This window comes from Furipterus horrens, unplaced genomic scaffold (assembly GCF_987537825.1).
Source record: "Furipterus horrens unplaced genomic scaffold, mFurHor1.1.pri manual_scaffold_17, whole genome shotgun sequence".
NCBI classification, from domain to species: Eukaryota; Metazoa; Chordata; class Mammalia; order Chiroptera; family Furipteridae; genus Furipterus; species Furipterus horrens.
The window spans coordinates 52,316,271-52,332,947 of record NW_028327187.1 but is presented as its reverse complement, the minus strand read 5'-3'; the positions used below and the strand labels follow the sequence as shown (position 1 = coordinate 52,332,947).

The window sequence follows — 16,677 nt, the reverse complement described above, 5'->3', positions numbered from 1 at the left end:
CCTAGTCTATGTTGTTTTAATGCTGAATATCTTGATGAACGCTTGTTTGTTGACTCTCTCAACTGTTTGATGTGCCCAGAATTGGATGATTATGAAATGACTACTTGCTAATTTTTGTTGAAATTGTCTGCATGACAGCAAAATGGAGTTTTGGGAGCGAAACAAGTGGCACATGTGTTAGCGAGTCCTGCCAGTCTGAAAACTGTTGCTTTTCTAGGTACTAGAGGTTGGAATCACTCTCTCAAATATTTTTAGAGTTCCTAGTATATGATGAATTCAGTCCTGGGGTCTCTGAGGCCTCAGAGAGGAGAAGAAGACATACTTTGTGCTTTTAAGGAGCAAGATAAGATTATCACACAAGACAATAAATAACATGGGCCGTATGTAACAAAGAGCTAGAAGGTGTGGCGCAGACATCAAAGACTCCAGAAAGATTAAAGATGAAATGGAGAGGCAAGCAGTAAACATAAGGTGCTCAAAAATACATCATGAACAGCTGGAGAAGAGAAACAAGGGGCAGTAATTTCTTGGAATAAATGAGGATTGGAGTCTCTCATTAAAGCATTTGAAAGTCAAAAGTAAACATATACAAACTTTGGTTAAAAGAAGGACCAAGTGAAGGTCCAAGGCAGTGGAGACTTTTACAGAGCGCAACACGCTTATTTGGAGGAATCTGGACACCTACAACTCATTCTTCCAAGAAACGAAGCTCCAAAGAGAAGTGATCAATTCCTGCAAACTCTAGTGCTCTCTAACTTATAGGTTGGAGGCAAAAAGTGTCCATATCCTTTCTGGAGCAGGTTCCAGTTCAGAATTAGAATTGACCTCTGCATTACAGGATTCACTTCCTTCCAGCCCCTATTAAAAAGAGATGACAAGATGAAGGGGATAAGATAGTACTGCTGAAAGTTCTAAATCCCCGTACTCATTTTTAGTGAAGCCAGCTCCATAAGGTGAATGAAAGAGGCAGCCTCTAGTTTGTTTATTTCCCTTTTGCACTGGTTTCTAGAAGATACACATTCTGAATAGAGACTGCATAAAGTGGCCATAGGAACACAGTCATGAGGCAATGCCAGGGGCATCAAAAAAAAAAGATGGCCAATCCCTTCCACTTGTTTCCCCACTAGTCCACTTTGGGCATTTTGCAGAGTTTTCACTTGAATAAAATGCAGAAATCCAATGGCCAATTTGTTGAAACATGTAACAAATACAAGGTAAATGATCCTTCTATTCTCCAAATCCACAAATGTATACCAAATCTGGAGAGAAAATGGATCCAATGATTATATCTTTGAGAGTGGAGTCATGTACTTTTTCTGTACCCCAATAATAAAGTGATAGCACTTTTATAGAAGGTGCTCAACAAATGCCTATAGATTGGCACAAAGAGATTGAACCCCCTTTCTTTTTATTTTTTTTCTCCCTCCTGCCCAGGCTGAACCCCCTTTCTTGATGTTAGATTATTGTGTAGTGTCATACAAGAAGCTATTAAGTTTAAGGCTTCCACACAAGATTCACTTCTTCTCTTAAACAAGATTGAAGATCATTGGTATAGACAAACAGCCCAGACTAAGAATTAAACATATAGAAAAGTGCTAAAGAACGTAACTAAAAAGTGGTAACAGCAAATTCTAAATACTGTATTTTAAAAATCATGGACGTCTGGCCAAGATGGAGACACTGGTAGACACACTGAGCCTCCCTCCACAACTAACAAGGTATACAACTACCTCAAAACTAAAAAAAAAAAAAAAGAAGAAAAAAAAAGAAAAGAAAAGAAAAAAAGGAAAAGAAAAAGAAAAAAAATCAACCAGAAGTATCAGAAAATTGAATTGTATGGAAGTCCAACAAACAAAGAAATAGAAAATAAAAGCTCATCCAGACAGGTGTGATAGATCTACCTCAGACACAGAGGCAAACACAGAAGGCTGTCAAATTGAGGAGACAGAGAAGTATGGTTCAAAAGAGGGAGCAGATCAAGGGTCCAGTGGGAGAACAGAGCAATGATGTGATAACCAACATAACAGATGCAGAATTCAAAACACTGGTGATAATGATGCTTACAGACTTGACAGACAAGATTAAGCATGGCAAATGCATAAGGGAAGAATGAAGGCTATGCTAAGTGAAACTAAGGAAAATCCAACCAAAACCAGTGATGAAGGGATGGAAACCAGGGTTCAAACCAATGATTTGGAACATAAGGAAGAAATAAACAGTCAACCAGCACAGAAGGTTGAAACAAGAATTGAAAAAAGTGAGAAGAGGCTTAGAAACCTCTGGGACAACTTTAAATGTGCCAACATCCAAATCATAAAGGTGCCAGAAAGAGAAGAAAAAGAGCAAGAAATTGAAATTTTATGTGAAAAAATAATGAAGGAAAACTTCCCTAATTTAGTGAAGGAAATAGACATATAAGTCCAGGAAGCACAGTGTCCCAAACATTCTAGACCAAAAGAGGACCACATCAAGACACATCATAATTAAAATGCCAAAGGTTAAAGATAAAAAGAGAATCTTAAAAGCAGCAAGAGAAAAGAAGAGAACTACCTACAAAGGGATTCCTATAAGACTATCAGCTGATTTCTCAAAAGAAACTTTGCAGGCAAGAAGAGACTGAAAAGAAGTATTCAAAGTGATGAAAAGCAAGGACCTACAACTAAGATTACTCTATCCAGCAAAGCTATCATTTAGAGTGGAAAGGCAAATGAAGTGCTTCCCAGACAAGGTGAAGCTAAAGTAGCACATCATCACCAAGCCACTAGTATATGAAATGTTAAAGGAACTTATTTAAGAAAAAGATCAAAACTATGAACAGTAAAATGACAACAACAAACTGACAACTATCAAAAAGAAACTCATCAAACAAACAGAATAGGAACAGAATCAGGTATGAGAATCATTTGGAAGGCTATCAGATGGGAGGGGAAAGGGGAAGAAATGGGGAAATGGTGCAAGGGTAAAGAAGCATAATTGGTACATAAAAGACAGACAAGGAAGAGGGGGAAAACATGGCCGTGGAGTAAGTAACAGTCTTGTCTGCTTGCTCCCATCATGGAAGGACTTGAAGTACAAACAGAGTAGAGAGTGAGAGCGGCTTTCAGATAGGGAGTGTGGGAACAGCATAGGAGAGAGCAAAAACTGCAGCCCGCACTTTACAAGCAGAATCACTGGGCTTCCCAGCCCAGTGCCTCTGCTGCACCACATATGGTCAGCTGCTGACTGGATCTGCCTGGAAACTATGCTCCCACCATAGGCACCTTGTCCAGTGATGTCCAGGAGGGAGTCAGCAAGAAGATTTAAATGAAACTGTTGGAGGCATGGGAAGACAGAGGCCAGCCCTGACTCTGAGAGACTGTGTGAATATTGGAGTGGGGGAGAGCATGGAGATCGAGACCCACAAGGACTCGTGCTGAAGTGTGGAGGCTAAACAGATTCTTTTAGAAGGAAAGCTGAGGTGGAACCAAAGCTTGGTAGGGGCCCCGAGTCTTGCAGGCCTGTGTGCAGGAACAAGGGCTAAAGAAAAATGCAGACAGGTCCTGCAGAGAGAGGCCTATACAGAGGAAAGCTGAGGCAGGATCTGAGACTTGGTAGGGACCCCTGGGCTTGCAGTCCTACATGCAGGCATGACAACTCTGCTAAACAAAAAGAAAGACCAGTGCTGCAGTGAGGGGCCCACACAAAGGAAAGCTGAGACAGGTCCTGAGACTTGGTAGGGAACCCAGGGTTGGCAGGCCTGAGTGCAGGCACAATGGTTCTGCTAAACAACAACAACAAAAAAAGTCCGGCGCTGCAGTTTGGAAGCCAGGCAGAGACTGTTTTGGAAGAAGAGCTGAAACAAGACTCCAGACTTGGCAAGGACTCTGGGTGTGCACACCAGCTCCCCAGCATAGCAGCACTGCTAAACAAAAAAAGAAAGAGTGCTAGAGGGTACCACAAGGCCTGTTGGGGAGTGCTGAACCCAGTGCAGCTCACAGCAAAGAGCTGTGGGAAAGGGAAAGGTCAGCAGACCCACAAGTGAGAGAATAGCAACCTTGGAATCCAGCCAGATCTCCTTACATCCAGCCAGCCAGAAGGAAGATATGAAACCCATGGAACTTTGACCAGGGGTGGATCCAGAAAGAGAAGAAAGCAGTGAAAACAAGATACTACTGGGATGAATTCCACCATGGTATTCTTCATGAGGTATTTTCTTGTCCTCCTAGTTTAGGCATTTTAAGTCACTAGTTGTTATATTACAGTTTATTCCAAATATCATATTTTGCTCTTCCCTTCTATTACTCCACTTTAACATCTGATCTCCTCTTCTTACTTTTGTTTTAAATTCTATCTTTTCTCTTACTATGACTAGTATCCATTCCATACTCATACTATTTTTTGCCCTTTACAGCCTCTCAGAACTTTTTTTCTTGTCATTAGTCATCTCACATTCTCTTTCCCATTCATAAACTACATTTATTCTCTCTCCACCTTGATTAATCACTGTGCATTGGTTCTGATATGGTGGTAGTTGTGGCATTACTGTAATTCTATTCATAGGTATTTACTGTTTTAGTATTTCAAATCCAAAATCCTATAGTTCCCCTCTCCTACTCCATTAATACCTTCTTCCATCCCTTTCCTTCTTTCAGCTTAAATTTGAAAATTTCCCTTTCTCTTAGCCTGGTTTTCATCCCTCGTTCTTAGTATACCTACCCCCTCTATCATCTCAGATTCACTTCCCTTTTATTTAGACATCTCTTAAACTTTTCTTTCTTTCTTTTCCCCTCTTATTCCCATCCCACCTTTATCAATCATAGCCGAAAGTTTGTCCATAGTATTGAGGAGAAACTTATTCTCTAATTTGTTTACTACTTTCTCTTCCCCTTCTTCTTCTTCTTTTTTTTTCCTCTTTAAAAAGGTTTTTATTTATTTGTTTTATTTTTTTTCAGATTTAATGTGTTTTATTGATTAAAATATTACATTTGTGCCAATTTCCCCTTCTTCTTCTTTTTATCTTCCTTTTCTTCTTTTTCCTTATTTCTTCTTCTTCTTCTTCTTCTTCTTTTTCCTTTTTGTTTTGTTTATGTTTACACTTGAACTAAATATATATTCTATAACTTCTGTATAGACATAATACTATATGCTTCCCCTCTCTTACTTCATTCTGCCTTCTTTCCTCCATTTTTAAACATACTATGTAAATATTACTTACTATCTCACTATGCCTTGTCCCTAACTTGCTACTATTATTGCTCTTCCACCTCCTCTCTCAAAAATTATTTTTCTTTCAGTTATTCAACTCTTATCTGTTTTTCCTTTAGTATAATACTCTTTATCTCTTTACATCTATATTAATACTGGCTCATTTTCTGTTGATATTGTGATTGTGGGTGGGTGATATTTTTGAGAGTGTGGGTTTCTTACCTGGGTTGTGTGTTTATATTTTAACAGCACTTCCACAAAAGAACTTAAGATGTGGTGGGTGTAATGACTCTCAATCAGCTAGCTGGAGGAAAGTTCCCACCAAAGAGCAACACAACAAGAATAAAAACCAAAATACAACCAGAAGCCTAAATAAATGGCATAAAGGTCATCCCAAGAGCATCAAGCTCAGGATATCAAAGAGACTGCACCACTGAATCCCACAGGTTTCCTATTACAGAAGGTCACACAATGAAGGTGGGAAATCAAAGCAGACCAATATAAGAAAAAAAATAAGAAGGTCATCTAAAATGAGGAGGCAAAGAAACAACACACCAGTGAAAGGAAAATAGGAATCCCTAGAAAGGGTGAAAATGAAACAGAGACAAACAAACTATCAGATATGAAATTCAAAATAATGGTTATAAGGAAGCTCAATGAACTCAACAAATTCAGAGAAAGCTATAACGAATGCCAGGGGAATTACAGAGAACTCCAGAAAAACTACAAAGAACTCCAGGGAAAGTTCAAAGAATTCCAGGGAAGCTACAAGGAACTTTGAGCTACACCAGCATTAAAAAGGACATAGAAACTATCAATAAGAGCCAAGAGGAAAGGAAGAATACAATTTCTGAACTGAAGAACACAGTAGAAGGAATAAAAAGGGGTAGAGGAAGCAGAGGATCAGATCAGCAAGGCGGAGGAAACCGTAAAAAAAAGTTCCCAGACAGTGCAACAAAATGAAAAATCACTGAAAAAGAATAAAGAGGGTTTAAGAGAGCTTCAGGACAGCCATAAATGTAATAATATCCATATCTTAGGGATACCAGAGGGGGAAGAAGGGCAGCAAGAGATAGAAAACCAGTTTGAAAAAGTAATGACAGGAAACTTCCCTGACTTGAGGAGAGAAAAGTCACACAAGTCTCAGAAGCACAGAGGGTCCCAATGAAGATAAAACCAAAGAGACCCTAAGACACATCATAATTAAAATGGCAATATTCAAAGACAAAGAGAGAATCCTAAAGGCAGCAATAAACAGCAAATAACATACAAGGGAGCTCCAATAAGGCTATCAGTGGATTTCTCAACAGAAACACTACAAGCCAAATGGGAATGGCAAAAAATAATTCAAGCAATGAAAAACAAAGGCCTACAACCAAGATGACTCTACCCAGAAGACTTTCATTCAAAATGGAAGGTGAAATAGGTTTCCCAGACAAAAGAAGGCTAAAAGAATGCATTTCCACCAAAGCAGCATTGCAAGAGATGCTAAAGGGACTGCTCTAAGAAGATGGAGAGAGAGAGAGAGAGAGAGAGAGAGAGAGAGAGAGAGAGAGAGAGAGAGAGAGAGAGAGAGAGAGAGAGAGAGAAAATGAACACAGGTACAAAGGGAAAAATCTCAATGGATAAATATCTCTCAATAATGACCTAAATGTAAATGGATTAAATACTCCAATCAAAAGGCATAGGGTAGCTGAATGGATAAGAAAACATGACCCACATATATACTGTCTACAAGAGACCCACATCAGATCTACACAGAGGGAAGTCAAGGGATGGTAAAAAGTATTTCAAGCAAATGGACACACACAAAAAGGTGGGGTAGCAATACTCATATCAGACAAAACAGATTTCAGGACAAAGGCCATAAAAAGAGATAAAGGATATTTCGTGATACTTAAGGGAACAATCCACCTGGAATATATAACTCTGGTAAACAGATATGCACACATCATGGGAGCACCCAAATACATAAGGAAAATATTGGAAGACTACAAGTATATGACATGAGATTTGACTACCTGAGGAAAATGGACAAATTTCTGAAAACATATAATCTTCCAAAACTGAATCAAGAAAAAGCCGAAAGCCTGAATAGACTGATAACAGCTAGTGAAATTGAAGCAGTAATAAAAAACTTCCTGGCACAAAAAATCCCCAGACCATTGGCTTCACAGGACAATTTTACCAAACATTTAGAGAAGGACTGACTCCTATCCTTCTCAAATTATTCCAAAAATATTCAAGAAGAGGGAAGATTCCCAAACTCTTCCTATGAGGTCAGTATTATCCTCATTCCAAAACCAGGTCAAGACACAACAAAGAAAGAAAACTACAGGCCAATATCGCTCATGAACATAGATGCTAAAATCATCAAGAAAATATGGCAAACTGGATCGAGCAACACATTAAAAAGATCATACACCATAATCAAGTAGGATTCATCCCAGGCATTCAATGATGATTTAATAGTCACAAATCAATAAACATAATACACCACATAAACAAAATGAAAGACAAAATTCACATGATCATATCAGTATATGCTGAAATAGCACTTGATAAAGTACAACACCCATTTATGAGAAAAACACTCAGCAAAGTGGGAATAGAGGGAGCATATCTCAACATAATAAAAGCCATATATGAGAAAACCTGCAGCCAACATCATACTCAATGGGCAAAAACTGAAAGCTTTTCCCTTAAGATCAGGAACATGACAACGATATCCACTCTCTCCACTCCTATTCAACATAGTGTTGGAAGTTTTAGCCACAGCAATCAGACAGAAAAAATAAATTAAAAGTATCCAAATTGAAAAGGAGGAGGTAAAACTGTCATTATTTGCAGATGACATGATAGTGTACATAGAAAACCCTGTAGACTCCACCAAAAAACTACTCAACCTATTGAGTGAATTTGGCAAAATAGCAGAGTGTAAAGTCAATATTCAGAAATTGAAGGTGTTTCTGTACACCAACAATAAATTATCAGAGATAGAAACTAGAAAAAATATCCCATTTATGATAGCAACAAGAAAAATAATGTATTTAAGAATGAACTTAAAGTACTTAAGACCTGCCATTGGAAAACTACAGACTACTGAAGAAAGAAATTAAGGAAGATACAAATAAATGGAAGCATATATCATGTTCATGAATGGGAAGAATCAACATCATTAACATGTCCATACTACCTAAAGCAATTCTTAGATTCAATACAATCCCTATTAAAATACCAATGACATATTTCACAGACCTAGAATAAATATTTCAAAAATATATATGGAACCAAAAAAGACCCCAAATATCCTCAGCAATCTTGAAAAAAAAAAACACAGTAGAAGGAATCACAATACCTGATATCAGACTACTACAAGGCCACTGTAACAAAAACAATCTGGTTCTGGCATAAGAACAGACATATGGATCAATGGCACAGAACAGAGAGCCCAGAAATAAACTCAGGTCTCTATGGTCAATTAATATTTGACAAAGGTGGAAGGAGCATAAAACGGAGTGAAAATAGCCTCTTTAAGAAGAGGTGCTGGGAGAACTGGACAGGACATGCAAAAAATAAAAACTAGAGCACCAACTTATATCATACACCAGAATAAACTCAAGATGGATAAAAGACTTAAATGTAAGCTGTGACAACATAAAAGTCCTAGGCAGTAGAATTTCAGATATCCCAAGTAACAACATTTTTGCTGATATAATTCTTAGGGCAAGAGAAATAAAGGAAAGCATAAACAAATAGGGCTACAAACTAAAGAGTTTCTGCTCACCAAGAGAAAGCATCAGGAACTTCCGGCCAAGATGGAGGCTTAGACTGACACGCTCAGTCTCCCTCTACAACTAGAAAGGAATACAACTACCTCAAAACAAAAGATAACTAGAAATTCCAGAAAATAAAACTACATGGAAGCCCAATGTATGAAGTTATAAACTAGCAGCGCTCGTCGGGCAGGTAGGAGGGGCGAGAAACCGGGCAACGCTCTTTGCAGTAGCAGCAGGGACAGTGTCAGGGAGAGCAATCCTGGCTGCAGTTGAGCCACAGCAGCTCACGACCCCAATGCTAGGAAAAGCAGCCACTGCATTGCCTCAGATGGTGAAGCCCAGAGGGCGGGAGGACGGACCCAAGTCTCTCAGCAGAGAGTAATGGCAGGAATCCATCTTGGACCCCCACCCTCACACAAAGTGCCACAGCGCCGTGAAATAGTTTGCAGATCACCACCGGTCGCTGGGTAGTGATGACAAAGCACCAGAGAGGGGTGAAAAAGGTTGCTGGATTGCCACCAGTCACTGGGTTGTGAGGAGTACACAGGCTCTGTCCCCTATAGCCTGCCCCAGAAGCAAAGCAAAATGCAAATCTGTCAAAATGAGGCAGACAACTATAGAAATCTTGGTGGCACAGCTCACCAGGCAACAGATGAAGAATCTGACAAATGAACAAATAAGAAACCTGTCAGAGGCTTATTCAGAGCTATAGTCATTAGGTGGCTTACAGAATTAACAAAAGATTTGGAACAAGATGAGAAAGGATTGAAAACCACTCATACTGAAAAAATCAAAATCACATACGAGACAAGTGGTGAGGAAATAAAATCCAGAGTTCAAATCAACAAACCGGAAAATAGAGAAGGAACAAACAGTCAACCAGTGTGGAAAGAGGAAACAGAAAGCAAGGAAAGTGAGAAGAGGATCAGTAACCTCTGGGACAGCTATAAGAGATAGAACATAAGAATTATAGGATTGTCAGAGGGCAAAGAAGAAGAACTAGAAACTGAAAAATTAAGTGAAAATATAATAAAGCAGAACTTCCCAAACTTGGGGAAGGAAATAGACTTACAGGCGCAGGAAGCACAGAGAGTTCCAGAAAAACTGGACCCAGGGAGAAACACTCCAAGACACATTATAATGAAATTGTCAAAAGTTAAAAATTAAGAGAGAATCTTAAAAGTAGCAAGAGAGAAGAAAAGAATCATGTACAAAAGGGTCCCAATAAGACTATCAGCTGACTTCTCAAGGGAGACCCTGCAGGCAAGAAGGGACTGGCAAGAAATATTCAAAATAATGAAAAACAAGAACATACAACAACGAATACTCTATCCAGCAAAATTGTCATTCAGAATAGAAGGGCAGAGAAAGTGCTTCCAGCACAAAATAAAGCTGAAGGAGTTCATTAGATCCAAACCACTATTATATGAGATGTTAAAGGGACTGGTTTAGAAGAAGAAGGATCAAAACTATGAACATTAAAATGAAAACTGCATCACAAGAACCAACAACAGAAGCTAAGGAATTGAAACAAAGGCAAACTAAATAGGCAACGAGAGTGGAAAAAGAACTATAGGTATGGGGAACATATTGGGGGGAGGTCAGCAGGGAGGGGAAAGGGGGTAAGGGAAGGAGATGGTACAGGAATTAAAAAGCATAGTAGGAGGGAATGGAGTAGACAGGAAGAGGTTGAGAACTATATGCACAACCAATGGACATGGACTAAAATGGGGGGACAACTGGAGGGAGGGGGGCCACCAGGTGGACGGTAGCAGAGGGAAGGGAAATTGGGACAACTGTAACAATATAATCAATAAAACATATTTTTTAAAAAAGTAATATAGGAAAAAAAAAGAAAGCATCAGCAAGATAAAAATGGAGCCAACTGTATAGGAGGACATATTTGCCAATGATACCTCAGACAAGTGATTGATCTCCAAAACATATAGAGAATTTATACTGCTCAATGCCAAGGAGACAGAGAATCCAATTAAAAAATGGGCAAAGGACCTGAACAGACACTTCTCCAAGGAGGATATACAAAGGGCCCATAAGCACATGAAAGAATGCTCAACATCACTAGCCATCAGAGAAATGCAAATTAAAATCACAATGAGATACCACCTCATACCTGTCAGAATGGCCATCATTAACAAATCCACAAACAAGTGCTGGCGAGGATGTGGAGAAAAGGGAACCCTAGTTCACTATTGGTAAGAATGCAGACTGGTGCAGTCGCTATGGAAAACAGTGTGGGGTTTCCACAAAAAGAAAAAGAAAAACCCTAAAAATGAAGCTGCCTTTTGATCCAGTGCTTCTTTTGCTGGGATAATATCCAAAGACTCCTGAAACGCCAATTTAAAAGAACCTATGTACATCTATGTTCATAGCAGCACTATTTTTAATAACCAAGTGCTGGAAACAGCCTAACTGCCCATCAGCGGATGAGTGGATTAAAAAACTGTGGTACATTTACACAATTGGATACTACACAGCAGAAAGAAATAGAAACACCTACGTTTTGCTACAGCATGGATGGAACTTGAGAGTATTATGCTAAGTGAAATAAACCATGTGGTAAAAGATAAATATAGGAAACTAATGAATAAAACAAACAAATGAGCAAAATAGAACCAGAGTCATGTAAACAGAGAAGAGACTGACAGTGACCAGAGTGGAGGCAGGAGTGGGATAAGGAAGGAAAGAAGGGGAAGGCTCCAGTCAAGGCACTAATATGAATGACCATGGACATGGACAACTAAAGTGGGATGGACTGCGGGAGAGGAATAGATAGGTGGAGCAGAGGAGAGCAAAGGGGGGGAAATTGGACAACTATAAGAGAAAACCAATATAAATAAATAAATAAATAAATAAATAAATAAATAAATAAATAAACAGGGAGAAGGGTGTTACGAATAGTACAGGAAAGGGTGAAGCCAAAGAACTTATATGCATGACCCATGAACATGAACTAAGGGGGTGGTGAAACTTCTGGTGGGAAGGGGGTACTAGGCAGAGGGAAGCAAAGGGAAAAGAAATTGGGACAACTGTAATAGCACAATCAAAAACATATACTAAAAATTAAATAAAAATAAGTTTGTATTTTTAAATTACACTTGACATACAATATTACATTAGGTGTATACCCTAGTGTTTAGACATTATGTAACTTATTAAATGATCATCCTAATAAATCTCCTACCCATCGGACACTGTATGTAGTTATTAGAATATTATTGACTATATTTCCTATTCTGCACTTTACATACCTATAACTATTCTGTAACAACCTGTATTTTAAAGGCTGGCAAAATGTTACCATTGGATTTCCGGTGGTGGGATAAGTAGGGATATACATTGAAAATGGATAAACTAAGGGATTGGGTTGAATGGAATGGGAGAAGATGTGTAAAAGCTCCAAACTCCCCACTTATCTCCAGCAAAGCCAGGTGCTCATGTTGAATTGAAGAGGCTTCCTCCTAGTGATCTTTGGAGTAGTCATTTTATAAAAACTAAAGGGAAATTCACTCTTAAATGAGATGAAGATGAAGAAAACAAATCACTGGAATGAAATGTATCAAGATATCAAGGGAGAGGAAGATGGCAGAGGAGTGAAGGGAGGCTGTGCTCTCAGGCTCCCGAGACCCGTCTGTAGTTTGGACTAATTGCAGACGGAACATCTCAGTGAGCCGCTGGTCACTGGCAGGAGTTGAGCCTTGGCACTGCTGGATTAGAGAAAAACCATCTAGGAACAAACTATTTAGTGAAGATAGTGAAAGAAGAAAAAGGGACAAAACGGGATTCCTGACTGTGGTGGCTGCCCGAGCTGCGGCTGAAAGGACACAAAGGCTTTTTGGCAACCACAGGCTTCCCCAGAGGGAAGTCAGGAGGAAAGCGGATCTCTGTCGGCTGGCAGAGACAAGACTCAACCAGGCAGCATAGGCGCTGAAAGACAGGAGACAGCGTGCTGCTGAGCAAATGAAATCGTAATTTTTTTCTTTATATTTTTCTCTTGTGAACTGCGGAGAGGGGGGGGAGTTTGGGGGTGATAGGACATTCTTGAGGAGCGTAGGTGCAGAAGTGCACTCGCCCACTCCCAAACCCTCCCCTTGGGTCGCGCATAGGGAAGTGCCCTTATTCACTGGCCCAGGTGCGCAGGGCCGCGCGTCCAGGTGCCCCTCGGACACACCCCAACAGACATAAGATCAGTGCCCCAATGGGTGAAGGGAGGGCCCACTGGACACGCAGAAGACTGTGCGCGGTCCCCCCTGGCCAGCTCCAGTGGGCACCAGGTTGGAGCGCAAAGCACTCGCTCAGGCTCTGCTCGTGCCCACGCAGGTGGGTGCGGAACGGTGGGCGGCTGCGGGGTGGGGGAGGGAACAGCGGGCAGCAGCGACTCACAGACACTCAATTATACTGAGCACAAGTGTCCGGGGCCAAGCACTGGGAGGCAAGAGACCAACTCCCGGAGCACAGCGCAGCAGGCCTAAGGCAAGCTCTCCAGCAGCCTTGTGCACACATGGGGGTGTGCAAGAGCAAAAGAACCTCATGGACTTCAATAAGCGCCAATCACTCACTTCCACTGTGCCCAAGTGTCTGGGGCCCCGCCCTAAGAGGCAAGAGACCAACTCCTGGAACACAGCGCGGCAGGCTTGAGGCAAGCTCTCGGGCCACCCTGTGCGTTCACAGGCATGCGTGCAAGAGCACCTCGGCTAGCTCCAACAGGCACCAAAGGAACGCGCCGTGTGGGGGCACACCACTGCTGCAAGGAACAGGAACCTCTGACCCGCCCCATTAGACCAGCTGTGGACACAGAAAAACAAGACGACATACAAAGGCTGAATTGATATTCCCACAAAAGAACTCAAGACAAAGTGGATAGAGTGACTCTCAATCAACTCACCAGAAGGAAGATCCTAACAAAGAACATCTGAAATATAACCAGACAGCATAAACAAATGACATAAAGGGTACCCCAAGAACATCAGGCTCAGGAGATCAAAGAGACTGCACCACTGAAACCCCCAGATCTACCATAGAGAATCTCATACCACAAAGGTGGGAAGGCAAGGCAAACAAACACCCCCCCAAAAAACAAACAAACAAAGAAGAATCCAACATGGTAAGATGCAGAAATAACCTCTCAATGAAAAGAAAAGAGGAATCCCCAGAAGGAGAGGTAGATGGAATAGACATAGCCCAAATGTCAGACACAAAATTCAAAACAATGGTGGTGAAGAAGCTCAATATACTCGAAAACCTTAAAAACAACTATGACAACCTCCAAGGAAGTTACCAACAGCTCCAAGAAAATTACAGGGAACTTGCAGAGAACTACACCAGCATAAAAAAAAAGACATAGAAACTATCAACAAGAACCAAGAAGAAATGCAGAATGCAATCTCTCAACTGAAAAACACAGTAGAATCAGTCAAAAGCAGACTAAACGAAGCAGAGGATCGAATTAGTGAGTTAGAAGATAATGTAGAAAAATCCTCAGACGATACAGCAAAATGAAAAAAGATTGAAAAAGTATGAAGAAGAGGTAAGGGAACTACAGGATAGCATAAGCAAAAACAATATCAGAGTCATTGGAATTAAAGAGGGATCAGAGGAACAAGGAATAGATAAACTGACACGAGAAATAGTGACAGAAAGTTTTCCACCTGATGAGAGAAAAAATTAAGCAAGTCCAGGAAGCACAGAAAGTTCCAATGAAGAGGAACCCCCCAAAACCCACTCCAAGGCACATCATAGTTAAAATGGCAACATTCCAAGACAAAGAGAGAATCCTAAAAGCAGCAAGAGAAAAACAGCAAATAACATACAAAGGAGCTCCGATAAAGCTATCGACCGATTTCTCAACAGAAACTCTACAAGCCAGAAGGGAATGGTCAAAAATATTTCAAGCAATAAAAAATAAAGGTCTACAACCAAGAATACTCTACCCAGCAAGGCTCATTCAAAATAGAAGGTGAAATAAGGAGTTTCTCAGACAAAGGAAGACTAAAAGAATACATCTCCACAAAACCAGCATTGCAAGAGATGCTAAAGGGAATGTTCTAAGAAAAAGGAAGAGGAAAAAAAAAAGAGTAGAGGAACAGAGATACAAAAGGGAAATGAACAAATACATGTCAATAATAACCTTAAATGTAAATGGATTAAATGCTCCAATTAAAAGACATAGGGTAATGGAATGGATAAGAAAACAGGACCCACATATTTGCTGTCTACAAGAAACACACCTCAAAACACAAGATTTATATAGACTGAAAGTAAAGGGATATAAAAAAATATTTCAAGCAAATGGACCAGAAAAAAAAAGCTGGGGTAGCAGTCCTCATATCAGACAAAACGAATTTCAAAGCAAGGGCAATAAAAAGAGACAAAGAAGGTCATTTCATAATACTTAAAGGAACAATCCATCAAGAAGATATAACACTGATAAACATATATGCACCCAACACAGGAGCACCCAAATACATAAAGCAAATACTAGAAGACCACAAGAAGGATATTAACAACAACACACTCATAGTAGGGGACTTCAACACATCATAATCAACAATAGACAGATCATCGAAGCAAAGAAACATTGAGGATATACAGGCATTGAACAACACACTAAACCACATGGACTTAACTGATATACAAAGAACTTTTCACCCCAAAGAAGCAAAATATACATTCTTTTCAAAGGCACATGGGACATTTTCAAAGATAGATCACATGATAAGACACAAAACAAGCCTCAGCAAATTCAAGAAAATTGAAATTATATCAAGCATCTTTTCAGACCACAATGCCTTGAAACTAAAAATCAACCTCAGAGAAAAAAATCAAAGACACCCAAATTCATGGAGAATGAATAACATGCTATTAAATAATGAATGGGTTAACAATGACATCAAAGAGGAAATCAAGAAATTTCTAGAAACTAATGACAATGAACACAGAACAGCCCAAAACCTATGGGACACAGCAAAAGCAGTAGTCCTAAGAGGGAAGTTCATAGCAATACAGGCATATCTGAAAAGGGTAGAAGAATCTCAAATATAAAATCTAATCCTACAGCTATAAGAACTAGAACAACAACAACAAACAAAGCCTAGGCCAAGAAGAAGGGAGGAAATCATTAAGATCAGAGCAGAATTAAATGACATAGAGACTAAACAAACAATCCAAAAAATCAACAAAACTAGGAGCTGGTTCTTCGAATAAAAAAAAAAATTGACAAACCTCTAGCCAGGCTCATCAAGAAAAAAAGAGAGAAGACCCAAATAAAAAAAATCAGAAATGACAGAGGAGAAATCACGACTTATACCACAGAAAATCAAACAATTGTAAGAAATTACTACAAACAACTGTATGGCAAGAAATTTGACAACCTAGAAGAAATGGACAAATTTCTAGAGACATATAACCTTCCAAAACTGATCAAGAAGAAGTAGAAAGTCTCAACAGACCAATAACAAAAAAGGAAATTGAAACAGTAATCAAAAATCTCCCTGCACACAAAAGCCCTGGACCGGATGGCTCCACAGGTGAATTTTACAAAACATCTAGGGGAAAACTAACTCCTGCCCTTCTCTAACTATTCCCAAAAATCCAAGAAGAGAGAAAAATCACAAACTCTTTCCTATGAAGCCAGTATTACCCTAACCCCAAAACCAGGTCAAGACACAACAAAGAAAGAAATCTACAGGCCAATATA

At 39.7% G+C, this 16,677-nt stretch overlaps 1 protein-coding gene across 1 annotated transcript in view; it reads right to left on the bottom strand.

The window, feature by feature from the left end:
* Positions 1-16,677, bottom strand: part of COL4A6 (collagen type IV alpha 6 chain) — a 349,822-nt gene that overhangs the window by 102,497 nt on the left and 230,648 nt on the right.